This window comes from Sarcophilus harrisii, chromosome 2 (genome assembly GCF_902635505.1).
Source record: "Sarcophilus harrisii chromosome 2, mSarHar1.11, whole genome shotgun sequence".
In the NCBI taxonomy this organism is placed as follows: domain Eukaryota; kingdom Metazoa; phylum Chordata; class Mammalia; order Dasyuromorphia; family Dasyuridae; genus Sarcophilus; species Sarcophilus harrisii.
The window spans coordinates 286558738-286572075 of NC_045427.1; the positions used below are offsets into that span (position 1 = coordinate 286558738).

The 13338-nt window shown below is 35.9% G+C and overlaps 1 protein-coding gene across 6 annotated transcripts in view; it reads left to right on the plus strand.

Annotated features, from left to right (window-relative positions):
* Window positions 1-441: 441 nt before the first annotated feature.
* The window catches only part of FOXN3 (forkhead box N3), a 493255-nt gene continuing 480358 nt past the window's right edge, over window positions 442-13338 (plus strand). For all 6 annotated transcript variants that reach the window (XM_031952377.1, XM_023501551.2, XM_023501557.2 and 3 more), the window contains exon 1: window positions 442-643. The gene's annotated coding sequence lies outside the window, so the exon portion shown is untranslated. The remainder of the gene's footprint in view (window positions 644-13338) is intronic.

Below are 13338 nucleotides of genomic sequence, written 5' to 3' on the forward strand. Positions count from 1 at the left end.
TCCACATTTTCCTTATGTCTATGATTTACTGTATGTACTTCGTGCACGCGAATGCATAATATGTATCTTGGGGACCACAAACCTTGTTTATTCCCGTTACTGCCGGGCCCTGGAGGTTCCTTAGAATTGAGGATATTAAAAGTCTACTTTCTCAAATATTCATTTAACATTTTTTTTTCTTTGGGCGTCTTTGCCCACGACCCTTCTCCCTCGCCCTCGCCCCCCAGTTTCATGGGGAAGAGATCCAAAAGCCCTAGTCATAAACACAAGGACGTTTTCCATCAGAAAACAAAACAAAACAAAACAGACCCAGGGCTAGCTGGTCAGCTGCGTGTTCACCAGCGACGAATGGAAAACTGGGCAGCGGCCACCTCCTCTCGTGGGGCCCGAGTGTTGGGGAGAGGGCATGATGAGCACTAGGACCCAGCAGGAGTTTGGGTAGTTCTCGGGGTTTCAGCAGTCCTTCTGACACCACCATAGCCCCGGGAGCATGGAGCCTGGGCTACGGCCGCGATCCGCTCACAGGCAGCGTTCTCAATATTGAGCCGAACCAGAATGAAAGGATTAAGCGGGAGACTCTAACCCAACTGGAACGTCAGCCTGGGCCGAGGGGAGCCCCAGCAGGGGGGACAGAAGATAAAAGGTAACTAAAATGGTTTCCATTTCCTGCCTCTTAATCTCCAGCTCGGGGTTTAGCATTGTCATTAGGAGCCTATAAAATGTAGAGGTAGCTGCATTAAAAATATAATAATATTGCAAAAAAAATAAAACCCCCACAAACTTAAATTTTTCTTTTGCTTTTTTTTTTTTCTTAAAAGGAGTTTTTTTCCCCCTTTTTAAAAAAATATCTCTACCTGGTTTTCGCATTGATTTACAGCATGCAGTGAAAATAGGAAAGACCCAGACAGGATCAAGGTAACTTTAAAAAAAACCAGTTTTATCTTAAAACTTAAGTTCACTTGTTAAAAACAAAAAGTTTTTCCTCCAAGCATTTGTGAGGGTCAGCGCTGTAATTTTTATTTTGTTCATTTCATTTCCGTGGCATCTGCCAGGAGAGAAAAATCTTTAAGTGACTCAGTGAAATCCTTGATTTGGTGATATTTAATGACTTGCTGGACGTGGAGATGTTCTCCAGATGTTACTTTTATGGCGATGGAACTCACATGTGAAATGTGCAGTTCTGCGGAGTTGACGGGGCTGCGGTTCCAGCTGCTTTATTGTTGTTATAAACAAGAGTGTCAAATCTGTGGACAGTTTAGACCAGCCTTTCGAACGCCGGGGGCTTGGCAGACCTTGATAGGACGTGCCGGGAGGAGAGTTTAGACGAAAGAGGTATAAAAACATTTCTCTCTGCGACGCACATTGTTCCGAGGCGAAAACCATTAGGGTTATTTGAAACTGAAAAGCCTGTTTTGCTTTATGTTTTGAAAATGACATTCGAAGAAGGGAAGCCTGATTCTTAGCAGGTTTAAATGGTGGGTTTCTTTTCTTCTTTTTTCTCTTCCATCTTATCTGTTTCAATAGAGGCTGTGTTGTTGAAACACTCAAAGGGCAGGTTGGGGGGTTTATTTTGTTTTTTGGAGGGGATAGCATTGGACGGATAGTGGGTTTATAATAATGTTAAAATGTAAATAATCTGAAAGGGCTGGTTTGTTGGAAGCCCCCATGTGGAGCCTGTCATATACAGTGTGCTTCCAATTGGTGGACGAGGAAAAATCATTTTCCTAAGCTTGGGCAGACATCCTGTTGTATTCCTTTTGTTCCCATCTTCTTCATTGATCGCCAGCTTTGCCTTACTGAGGACCCCAGCCCAGAGAATGCATTGGGAAAAGTCTGACCAAAGGACTGAAGCCCTACTTTTTTCCTAGAAACTGACTGGTCAGGTGTATATTAAGACCTTGTGAAACCTGTCAGAGCACATTTAAAAGACAAACCCAAAAACCTTTCTCTAATTTCAAATGACTTTTTTTCCAGGGCAAGCCCTATCGCAAGATTGATTTTTGAAATTAAGTGTAATTGTCTGAGACATTAAAAAAAATATTGATTTTAAAAATCTACATTTTTTTCCCAGGATAAAACAGGCCATTATAGTGGCAGATGCTATTGCAACAATATCTTTCTGGTATATACTTATAAACATACTAACCTAAATAATTCTCACTTTTTCTTCCATATTATAAGTTGCAAACTGTCGAGGATTTTAACTTATTTATTTTTTTACATTCCTCTTCCCACCTTAAAAAAAAAGTATGTATTGATATTAAAAGATGTATCCTTAACTTATATTTTTTAATAGTTCTTGTGGGGTGAGACCACCATGTTTCATGCACCAAATTTAAGATTGTTGGTTTAAAAAAAAAATAACAGAGCAAACAATGAAAATTAGGTTGTTCACCATTAAAGGAATTGTAGCATCTGGTATGAGAATGGACAGAATGGATTTCGCAGGAGAAAAAAAAAAGGTTTCATTCATAGTGACTCATATGTAGACTAGTAAATATTGTGAAACATTCTCTTTCACTTTTTAAATGGAAAGCTATAAGACCCTTGGAAATTTACATTTGAAGTCTCCCGTGCCTTTAAAAGCACCTCGGTTATTAAAGAAGCACTATCTTGTAAGTTGTGTTAAATGTATAAACACTTTTCTGATTGGCTTAAAAATTTAGAGACAGGAAGTGGATGGTATCTAATAACCGAAGAGTGGAGAAGGGGTTGCCATGGAAACTGAGAAGACTAACCATCTCGTCTTCTCCACACCACCTCCCCCCACCCCCCACCACTTAAAAAAAAAAAACCCTGCATGTCATCACAAATGCCTGCAGAACATGTTGGCTTCTGTGAGATTCCCACAGCATCTGTTGAAACCTGAGAATGTGCCTGTCAAATCAAGGTCATTTTTCAACAAAACTCTTAGTCTCCTGTATTTCATAACCGTATCTCCCCCCTCCCCCTTCTAATTAGAAGAATATGCAAAGAGCAAAGACTTAAGAAAACTAATGTGCTTACTTTGCATTTTCTAGTTCTAAAGGAAAGCTCAAAAGGAAAGGGTTTGGAGACTTAGTGTAATTGAGATGTTTCTTGTACTGAGCTCCAAAGAACAGTACTTCTCATAGAAAAGACTTCAGGACAGTCAATTTTGGGCTTTTTTACCTGTGGAGAGAATGTATCTTAATGAAGTTTTACTGTGTATCAAAATGTGTTCAAAGTTAAGCTAAAGTATTTGAAGTGAGGGAAAAAAAATGAGCTGTGGGCATTTTGGAATTTTGCTTGAAAGCAGTCTGGGGAAAAAAAGTTGCTGAGACGAGCTCTCTTAGAGGAGGGTTCAGAGACAGCAGTGTTCTCTAGCAGCAACTAGCTGTTGAATCAAAGGAGGGGGAAAAAGTTATATTTCAGCAAACCCTGCATTGGAAATAGGAATTGATTTAACATAGGACAGATCATTTGTCTCAATACATATCTATAGATGTATTTATTGGATTAGCTTTTGAAAAGTTCCTGTTCCCTTTTAATCGCTGCTCCCAGCTTTTCTGAGTGAGGAAGGGTTTTATCTTTGGGAGAACTGCAGTGTTCCCACAGATTTCAGGGTAAAAATGACATTCAAACCCTATTGGCTGGAGAGGGACCCCTCTTAACTGGACAGCTGTTGGCTTGGGATTTGGCAGAGGGTAAAGGGCTCTTTAAAAAAAAATTGGCTTTGGGTTTCCTAGTTTTAAACTTCTGAATCTGATCAGACTAGATTTCTTCATCCCTTATGGTTCTTGTTAAAGTTTTAAGTATATGTTTTTTTTTGGAAGTCTTTAATTTCTTTATATTCCCTCAGAAGTATTTCCTGTCCAAACAATGTATTATATAGGCTTTTAATGTTCTCTCTTAATCATACATATTTTGTTGGACATCTCTCTAAAATCACCACTTATCTTCACTAGCAAATGCCCTTTGTTTTAATCACTTAATTATATTTGTATTTTAAAAAAAAGCCTCTAATAAATGTTTACTGGGTTTACCCTATATTCTCCAACTATGTAGCATATAGGAGAGCTTTTGTGATTTGGCAAATATTTGGCTGTCTTGGTTAAGTCAGATTTTAACTGATTTAGAATTTAGTGAAGAACCCAGACTTTAATGGCCCAAGTGTTCTCTTCTAGCGAAGGATTTCCTGTTGGGAGACTTCTTATCTGAAAGTGTGTTCATTGGCAGGAAATATGTCAGTTGCTTGTTTTTACAAACCGAAGGAAATGGACTGGATTCATTGGTTTCTAGAGTCTACCTAAATTCTCCCTTGTCCCAAAGTCTTTTTCTTACTATAGTTCTTTCTTAAGTTGTTTTTGCAGTAGTCACTTTGGAGGAATGACTTACCCACAAAAGGAAAATTAAATCATATCACTGTTTATACCTTTACATTTGGGACTTATTATTTTTTTTACTTGGCAGTAAAAAATAAATTCTAATGTTACCTTGTTCAATTTGTTAACCATAAAAAACCCTTGATCTTCTGCCTTCAACACTTTGAACACAAGTACTAGTGGGGCTCCTAGCTAGGAAAGCTCTCCTTTCTCAGTTTGTCTCTTGGGACACCTGGTTTCCTTTGAGATTCAGCTTATGACCTTCCTCTTAGGAAAGGCCCTTTCTGATCCCTTCCTCCCACTTTGATTTCCATTCCTCCCCATTACTTTGTTTTTATTATGCATATCTTTAATATTACATATATATGTGTGTGTATATATATATATATGTATATATATATATATATATATTCCTGTTGTTTTCTCTCTGTAGGAAGTAAGCTCTTTGAGGGCTGAGACTTTAATTTTTTTTTTGTCTGTGGATCTTCTTGGCCTAGCACTCTGCTTATTTAGCAGGTGTTTATAAATGCTTGTTGAATTGAGCTTAATTTATTTTTTGAATACAAGTAAACTAATAATAAGATGTTGAGAAAAATACAAATTAATCGTATTTGTCAATTAACAGTGAATTTGTCCATTAAGACTTAATTGCATTTTCTTTTTTAGAAGAGAAATATTCCTCAGTTTGAATAAATACTTGAGGATGTTGTTGAAATTCAACATTAGATTGGCCTGGTCATTAGATTATTCTAAAGCAGCAAATACTCAGTTTAGAAGTCAAAGATATTTAGGTAGTCAAAGACAGAATAGATAGATTGTGAATGTAGACCAGATAAGTTTCCAATTTTACTGTTGTCAGGAAAGGAGGAGATCAATTTATGCTTCATGGCCTCTACATGGCCCTGCTAGTTAGTACAGCTCCTGTTCAAACCCTTTCCAGGTAGCATTTCCCCTGCATTTGAATGTAAACTCTCTGAGGGGATTCTTTCTTGCTTGTGTTTTTTATCTCTAGATTGGAGCAAAAGTCTGTCAAATAGTAAGTGTCTAATGCATGTTCTTTATGTCTGCCTGTCTACGTGAAGTAGGAATAATAACTTGTATAGAGATTGTTTGGGACATGGTTGTGTGGTATATTTCTCATTTAACTGTAAACTCCTTGAAAGTAGGGATTATCTTTTGTTCTTGAATTCTCAGTGTTTAGCAAAATACTTGGCATGGAACAGGTGCTTAATAAGGGTTTGTTGATTAATTGATTATTGACTGATGGAAATGAATTTTGCTAGGAAGAGTTGAAATAATCTTTCTTGGAAATTGTGATACTTGTTTAAACTAATGTTTTGTTTTGTTCCTTCACAGAAGGAGCAAATCAGAAATCAGGTTAAGGAAGCATTCCTGAGTAAATCAATTATGAACAGCCAGGGAAAAGGTCCTTTTATAAGACAGTATTCTTACTAAAGTAAATTAATAGTAAACACTTGGAACAAAGCAGTGTTTGTTGTTTTTAAACATTCCCTACTCTTCCTGACTCATCCATTTGGGGTTCTCTTGGCAGAGATAGGGGAGTGATTTGCCATTTCCTTCGCCAGCTTATTTTACAGGTAAGGAAATTGAGGCAAACAGAGTTAAGTGACTTGCCCAGGATCACATAGCTACTTAGTATCTGAGTTAGGATTTAAACTCAGGTCTTCCGGACCCCAGGTCCTGCATTCTATGAGTTACTTAGCTGCTCACAAGCCATTGTTTATATGATAGCAAAAAAGAAATAACAAGGTAGACAATTTGTACTTGGCTCCTTTTGTTTTTAAACATTTATTCCTCATGATGAAAATCATGCTTTACAAGCAGATTCATAAATTTTCTTTGAGCTTGTTATTTTATACATGAAATCTGAGGCCCAGTGAAATGATTAGCTCAAAGGTACTTAACTGGTTTGGGATTAGAATCTGTCTTCTGATTCCCAATCCAGTGGCATTTCCCTACCATAACATTCTTCTTTCTAAAAAGTAGAGAATTTTTAAAAAATCAAATTAAATGATGTATATCATTGCTTAAATGAGCATTTATGTTTTTTTTATTTTGTAAAAAATTAGAAGTGACATTTCAAAGTGAGATACCTGCTTGATGATTGATGGCATAAATAAGTCTAGACATCATGACTGAAAATAATATAATATATGTATACCAGTGGTATCAAAATTAAATAGAAGGATAGCCACTAATCCATACATGAAGATCTCTCTAGGCTACATATTATCTTAGAAAAATCACATATTATCATTATCTGTGTTGCACTATAGTTTTATTTATTTTGTTAAATATTTGCCAATTACATCTTAAGCTGATTCCTGTAGCTCTTGTGAGAGTGATGAAGATCGGGGATCTTCATACTACTATGCCTCACTCCTCTAGTGTAGATGGATGTACCTTGGCACAATGGATGGAGCACTGGGCTTAGAGTGACCCTTACTAGCTCTGTGACCTCATAAAGCTATTTGTTAAATCTCTATCCTCAATTTTTTACATCTATAAAATAGGCATAACAATACTTTCCTCTCCTTTAAAAAATTCAATTATTGTTTTATTTTTAAGTTCCAGATTTTTTTTCCTCCAACTTCCCCTTTTCCCATCCATCAAGAAGGCAAGAAAAATAAAACTCATTATAAACATATATTGTCAAACACAACAAATTCCTGTGTCAGTCACATGCAGTCGGTACTCTTGAATCCATTAGCTTTTTCTCTGGAGAAGGAAAGCATATGCCATCATTGATTCTTGGAATTGTGATTATTTAATCATACTTATAAGAGTTCCTGAGTTTTCAAGGTTGTTTATCTTTACAATATTCTCATTTTTGAATAAATTGCTTTCTTGGTTCTGCTTATTTCACTTTGCATCAGTTCATACAATGTTTTCTAGGTGATTATAATACTTGTATTATTTTCCTACTGTGTTATTATGAGGTCAAATGAAGACTCTTTTAAGTGTAAAGTGCCAACAAAAAGTGAGCTATCACTATTATTAGTCAGTTCTTGTGTTCTCAAATTGAAACCAGAAGTCCAATCTCTGCCATCTAATTTAGCCATGTAATCCTAGGCAACTCATTTAACCTCTTTGAAGCTCACTTTCCTTATTTGTAAATTAGGAATAATGCAAACTACTGGTTCTAATGTCTTAATAGGATTCAAAGACCAATTTTTAAGAACCTGTTCTCTGGAAGGCACTATGTTAGGGGCTAAAGATCTGGAGACAAAACACAAAATGATCTCTTGATGTTAGAAGCTTTTTTTTCACTTGGTGGATCCATATGCATAAGTAAACAAACAAAAATATATATGTTATATATTCTGATCTTATCTATTAATGCTCTCTTGAGCTGATTATAATATATCATACATATTATATTATTTAAAAATAATTTATCATAGAGATTATAGAATATATTATTGATTCCATATATCCATATAAGTTGAAAATAACATCTACATATAATGATGTTAAAAGTGACATATATAATCTATATAACTGACACACACATATATGTACAGTATAATAATTTAAAGAGAAAAAGAAGTCACTAATCTGGAATCTTAGTTGTGCTTTGACAGAAATTGTGGAGTCTAGGAAGCAGGAGAATGAGGAAGAAATACACTATGGATGAGGGGAATGACCCTGGGCAAAGACAAGGTAATGGAGGGTTTTAGTGAGAAAGTATTTTATAAAACCTAGTGTTAGAGGAATGTAAGTCTATGTATCATGATCACCTGGTAGTGGATGCTGGAAGCATAATCAACCAAGAAAAAAATTTCTTTTACCATTGGCCAGAAACCCAGGACTGATCTATGGAAGTTGAAGGATCCGAACATTGTTTTCTGCTGCAGGTTCTTTAATACTGAAATTAGAGAATAATAATGGTAATATTCACCTTTATCCAGCATTTTGCAAGGGGCTTTCCTCATATTAAATTTTTGTGGTAAATAGAACAAATCTTATCAAAAAGAGGCCACATAACTGCCCATTGATAGTCAGGAAGTGGTAGAACCTGTTTTATTTGAACTTGGGTCCATTTGACTACAAAGCCCAGAGCTCTTCTTTCTGTGCCTTCTTGCCCCACTGTCCCAGGTTACCACTTTCAGAGGCAACATCAAGAGCCTTACAAATGAGATCTTTTCTGTCTGAATTTTTCAGTTGTTTTTGCCCAAAGTTGGAGATTTGACTTACTCCATCCTTCTCAGCCTACTTATTTTTCAGTGAAAAGTTTTTTTTTTTTTATGACATTGCCATTTGTGAAATCAGAGTTCGCATATCTTGTCTATAAAATTATAGTAACAAGTAAGAAAACTTATTGGTAGCTGGTGAATATCATCTATTTTTATGCATGCTTAAACATGATATAAGAACCAGTGAAAATGATATCATCATTGGTTTCAATATTTCATTTCACCCAAGTGAGGTGTATTAAAAAACAAACAAACAAGATTTTAACTTCAAAGCCCTGGGTTTGAATCGTTCTCCCTGGTAAGTGGTTCTACCACTTACTAGATTTGTGAACCTGAACAAGTTATTTCTTTTATCTGAAGCTCTATCCACCTTAAAGAGTCAATATATCAATGTATATTGTGATATTGGGAAAATTATAACCTCTCTGGGCCTCAGCTTATTCATCAGCAAAATGAAGGGTTTGGACTAGATAGGCTCTGAGATGATCCCATTAAATTGCTAAATAAATGTTAGTTATCATTATGACCATTATTAATGATAGAAAGGATGGGAGGAGATAGAAGGGAAGACATTTATCTTATTTTATCCTCTGAAGCAGTTGGCTTACTTTTATCCACCCTGGAGAACAAAATGGTAGGGTCTCAACAATATAGTAAATGGGAAACTCTTCTGAGGTATTTTTTCCTAAGCATTGAAAGTCTGATTCAGAATAGGGGAATGGGAGATCATTAGAGCCAAGTTTTATGTTTTTAATTTTTAAAATTTTGAACTTAGACCAAAAGATAAAATAGTATTTACATAATACAGATGAACCCCCAAAGGGGATTGTATGTAAATCTACAGATCTGTTAATATATTTTTAAAGGTTTGTAATAAACCTAGCTTTTTTTTCATATTTATCCTACTTGTCTGTTTCCATTTGAATTCCATCTGCTCTTTTCTCTGCAATTTCTCTTAAGTATTTAGTGATCCTCTTTTCTTTCTTTTTTTCCCTTTTTTTTTTGGAGGAGCCAAGGACACATCAGTAGCTCTTTCCCTTCACCTAACCTTCCTTCCCTTCACAAAAAATCCCAGAAATAAAATCTATATAAAAGGAAGACCATATTTAGGCAAAATAATCATCACCATTGGCTCCATCTGAAACTCCAGTCTCCTTTTGCATCTTGAGACCATCATATCTCTGTCAGGGGAGAAGTTCATCAGCCTTTGAATTTAAAACTCATCTCTGTTCTAACTTTGTCTCTGATTTACCTGCTTGGAGCTCTATGGAAATAGAATGGCTCTCACTATGAGAAGAAGTGATTCCCCATTCTCTTTTTCTCTGGTACCTCCTGAGGAATATCTTTGTTAGTCCTGACCAGTCACACACAGTTCTTGGAAGTAACCTCATTACTTCAAGACACTTGGTGATTAAGGTAATGAATGTTGTGTGAAACAGCAGACCTCCAGGAATTGATCTCAGAAATATTTTTCATATATTTTCTCTCAAAAAAAAAAGTGAAGAGTTTAATGGGCTTCTCATATGTGAATCACTTTTCACAGATTCAGAACATTAGAGTTGGAAGGGAACTTAGATTCATGGACCATAGAGGCTTAGACTGGTTTAGGATAAAGGCAACAAAAGGCTTTAAAGCCAATAGAATTTTTAAGCTGTTTGGAAGCATAGAGTTCTATAAACCCTTATAAATTCTGCTTAGGAATAAAGACTGGATGTAGGCCCAAATTCCTTATAATGCTATACCTATAAATCTATGACTAGCCTACCTGAGGGCTGAGAGGCTCCTCATATGAATCTGGGTACCAGATGAATTGAGTCTTACCTAGTGAAAGGGGCTGGTCATATACCCAGTAATGAACTCAGTAACTTTTACAAGGTGGTACAAAAATAACTCTTAGACTAGAAGTCCCTTCTAGAACGAAACCTGGGACTCATGAGACTTAGTCATTACTATATGTTATCACGAGATAAGCTGGGTACCAATTTTGAGGGGCTATTCTAGATCACTACTAAGGCATAAATGGGTTGCATCCTGTATTTGTAGAGGGAAAGAGTGATTAAATTCATGGATCTTTCAAATAGTAAAATCAGTTATTTGTCACATGAGCCACATTGAACAGAGGCTATAGCCCCTACATTCCTATGAATATGTTCAATGTAGGGGGCATTCAGATACAGACTAATAACCAGAATAGAGGCTTTCTCCATGTATATAGATTTTGACCATTATATACATTGGTAGATGATCTTTCAGAGTTGCAAAATAATAGGTTGGTTAATTATTTTCCTTTGCTTTAGAAGAGCATGAAAATGACAACACTATATTAGAATCAAGTTAGTGTGTCCAATTGTTGCTTAACAGAACTATATGAATTTGGAATGCTCTGCCACAGGTACACAAATAGCTCCTATGAATATTTGGGGTGAATTCACTAATTTTGTACATCTCACATTTCTTCTGAGCTGATTCAATTATGCTTTGCTCTTAGAGCATAATATCTTCTCAAATAAGGGTAAGTCATGTTGGGTGGTCCTGTGCAAAGTGTATATATACAAAATTACACACACACACACACACACACACATCCATCCATCTATGCATCTGTCTGTTTCTATGTGGCCAATCTTTTGATGACCCTATGGGAACTTAAAATCACCAGGTCTAGCCTTGAAGGTTTCTAGTCTGGTAACCTCTTCCAGAATTGGTCCTTCACTAGCATAGCCTTTGAATCCAGGGTCCTTTCCACTTTCCCAAGAAACATAAGAAGATATTTTCTATCAGAGAGATTATGGAGCATTATTTAAATTAAGGTATATTTCTTGTAGATATGTTTAGTACCATTTAGATTTTTAAAAGACAAACAAAAAAAAATAGCAGCAAAAGCTATGAAGAGGAGGAGGGAAATTTTGAAAAAGAAGTGTTTGGGCAAGGTTTGGGAACCTTCAGCTAATCTGTTAATTTCAGTAGGTCTCATGTCTTTTGATATTTTAACTACCCACGTCCTACCTTGAAGTAAATTAGTAGGAGCAAGGTTTTAGTCCAAGTTTTGCCAAAAAAACAAAAACAAAAACAAAAAAACAACAGCTGTCATTTATCTTGGCCAACTCTCTTCATTTTTCTGGGAGGCAGGTCCCCTTATCTATTAAAAAAGGGAGTTGGAGTTGATGATTTCTAAGTCCCCTCTTTAAGGCATTACAAATTCTTTGATTTCCCCCCCCCCCTCTTCTCTTCCTACAAATTAGACACATTGAAACATCTTGGGACTCTTAGGCTGCTGAGGTTCTGTGCATTTCTGGAAGGAACACTGATTTAGTAAAGATATTAAATTGCATTAAAGGGTTAGTATATCTTACAAAGACTTTAGCCAGCCTAATTTGTACCGCATGAAAAGAACTACTCATTCACGGGTGAGTAGGAACTTGCCCACTGTAAGTTGCTAGAAGGTACAAAAGAAGCATCTTGTATGAAATGAAGCTATTGAACTAAATAAATCTCTATAATGTCCTTTCTGACTAAAAATTCTGTGCTTCTCTCTGTGTGTCTGGGACATGTAAGATAGGAAGGTTTATTTTTCTGGATTACATAGTTCCATCCTATCCAGACCTAGTTGCCAGATCAGTACCACCCAGCTCTACTAATGGAAGTGTCATACTTAAAGGGACTAAATGTTCATTGCTTGATCTGTTTACTTAATTGCAGTACTGGAAGGCATATCCAGTTGTATCTTTTTGCAGATAAGAAAACTGAGGTCCAGTGAGATTTGCCTAAGCTCATGAAGCCTAGAATTAGAATCCAAGATTCCCAAGTCAAGACTGCACAGAGACAATTCTGTATTCGTTTCTTTAATTCATTCAATGAATAGTTACTGCTCTAGGTTGCTGTTTATCATTTGGGGCCTGGCTCTTTATTTCATTTGAAACTGGATTCTCTTTCCTCTCCCAAACCTGGGGAAAGTATGGTGATCCTGGCATAGAAGACAGGAAAGAGATCTTGCCATTTGGCAGCTGATGATGGGAGGAACTTATAGTTAATAGAGAGTATAACTGATTTCTCAAAGGCATCCCCCATCTTGTTGCTTTTATCATGTAGGTAGCCTCTCCATCAGAGAAAAGTAGCATATTATAGTGGAAAGGCAGAACTGTTGTAGAAAGGACTGGAAATTGGGAAACCAGGATTCTAGTCTAAACTTTGCTCACTAGGATTTTAGATCTTTAACAAATCATTTCCAGTACTTTTTGTGTTATCTTCCCCCTTGATGATCAGATTTTTTTGATTGCTTATATTGATTCTCTTTGTGCCTGATATATATTTAAATAAATGCTCTATCTCTGTCAGTCTACCCATTTGATCTTTCTAAGTCTTCTTAAATTTCCCATTTATAAAAAAAAAAAATAGGATAAAGCCAGATGATCTTGAGTTTGAATCTTGATTCCAGATCTTAATTGTAGATGAGTTATTTTCCCTTCTCAGAGTCTCATCCTTTTCTCATCTATAAAATGGGGACAACATATAATACTCATATGTCACAGTAAAACATTTTTAAACTTCAGGTCATTTCACAAAGATAAGGTATTATTGTTTTCTCTTAGCCTCCTTTCAGTACTAAATTTCTATCAATGTGTGAGAACTTGATACAGACACAATGATAAAAACAACTGGTTTTTTTAAAAAAAGATTTTTATACTGATTCTTGGTGTAATTATGATGAAAAACTAGGTAATTATTTGAATATGACCATTGAATTTATCACCTCAGTCATAAAATTGGTACAATTTTGC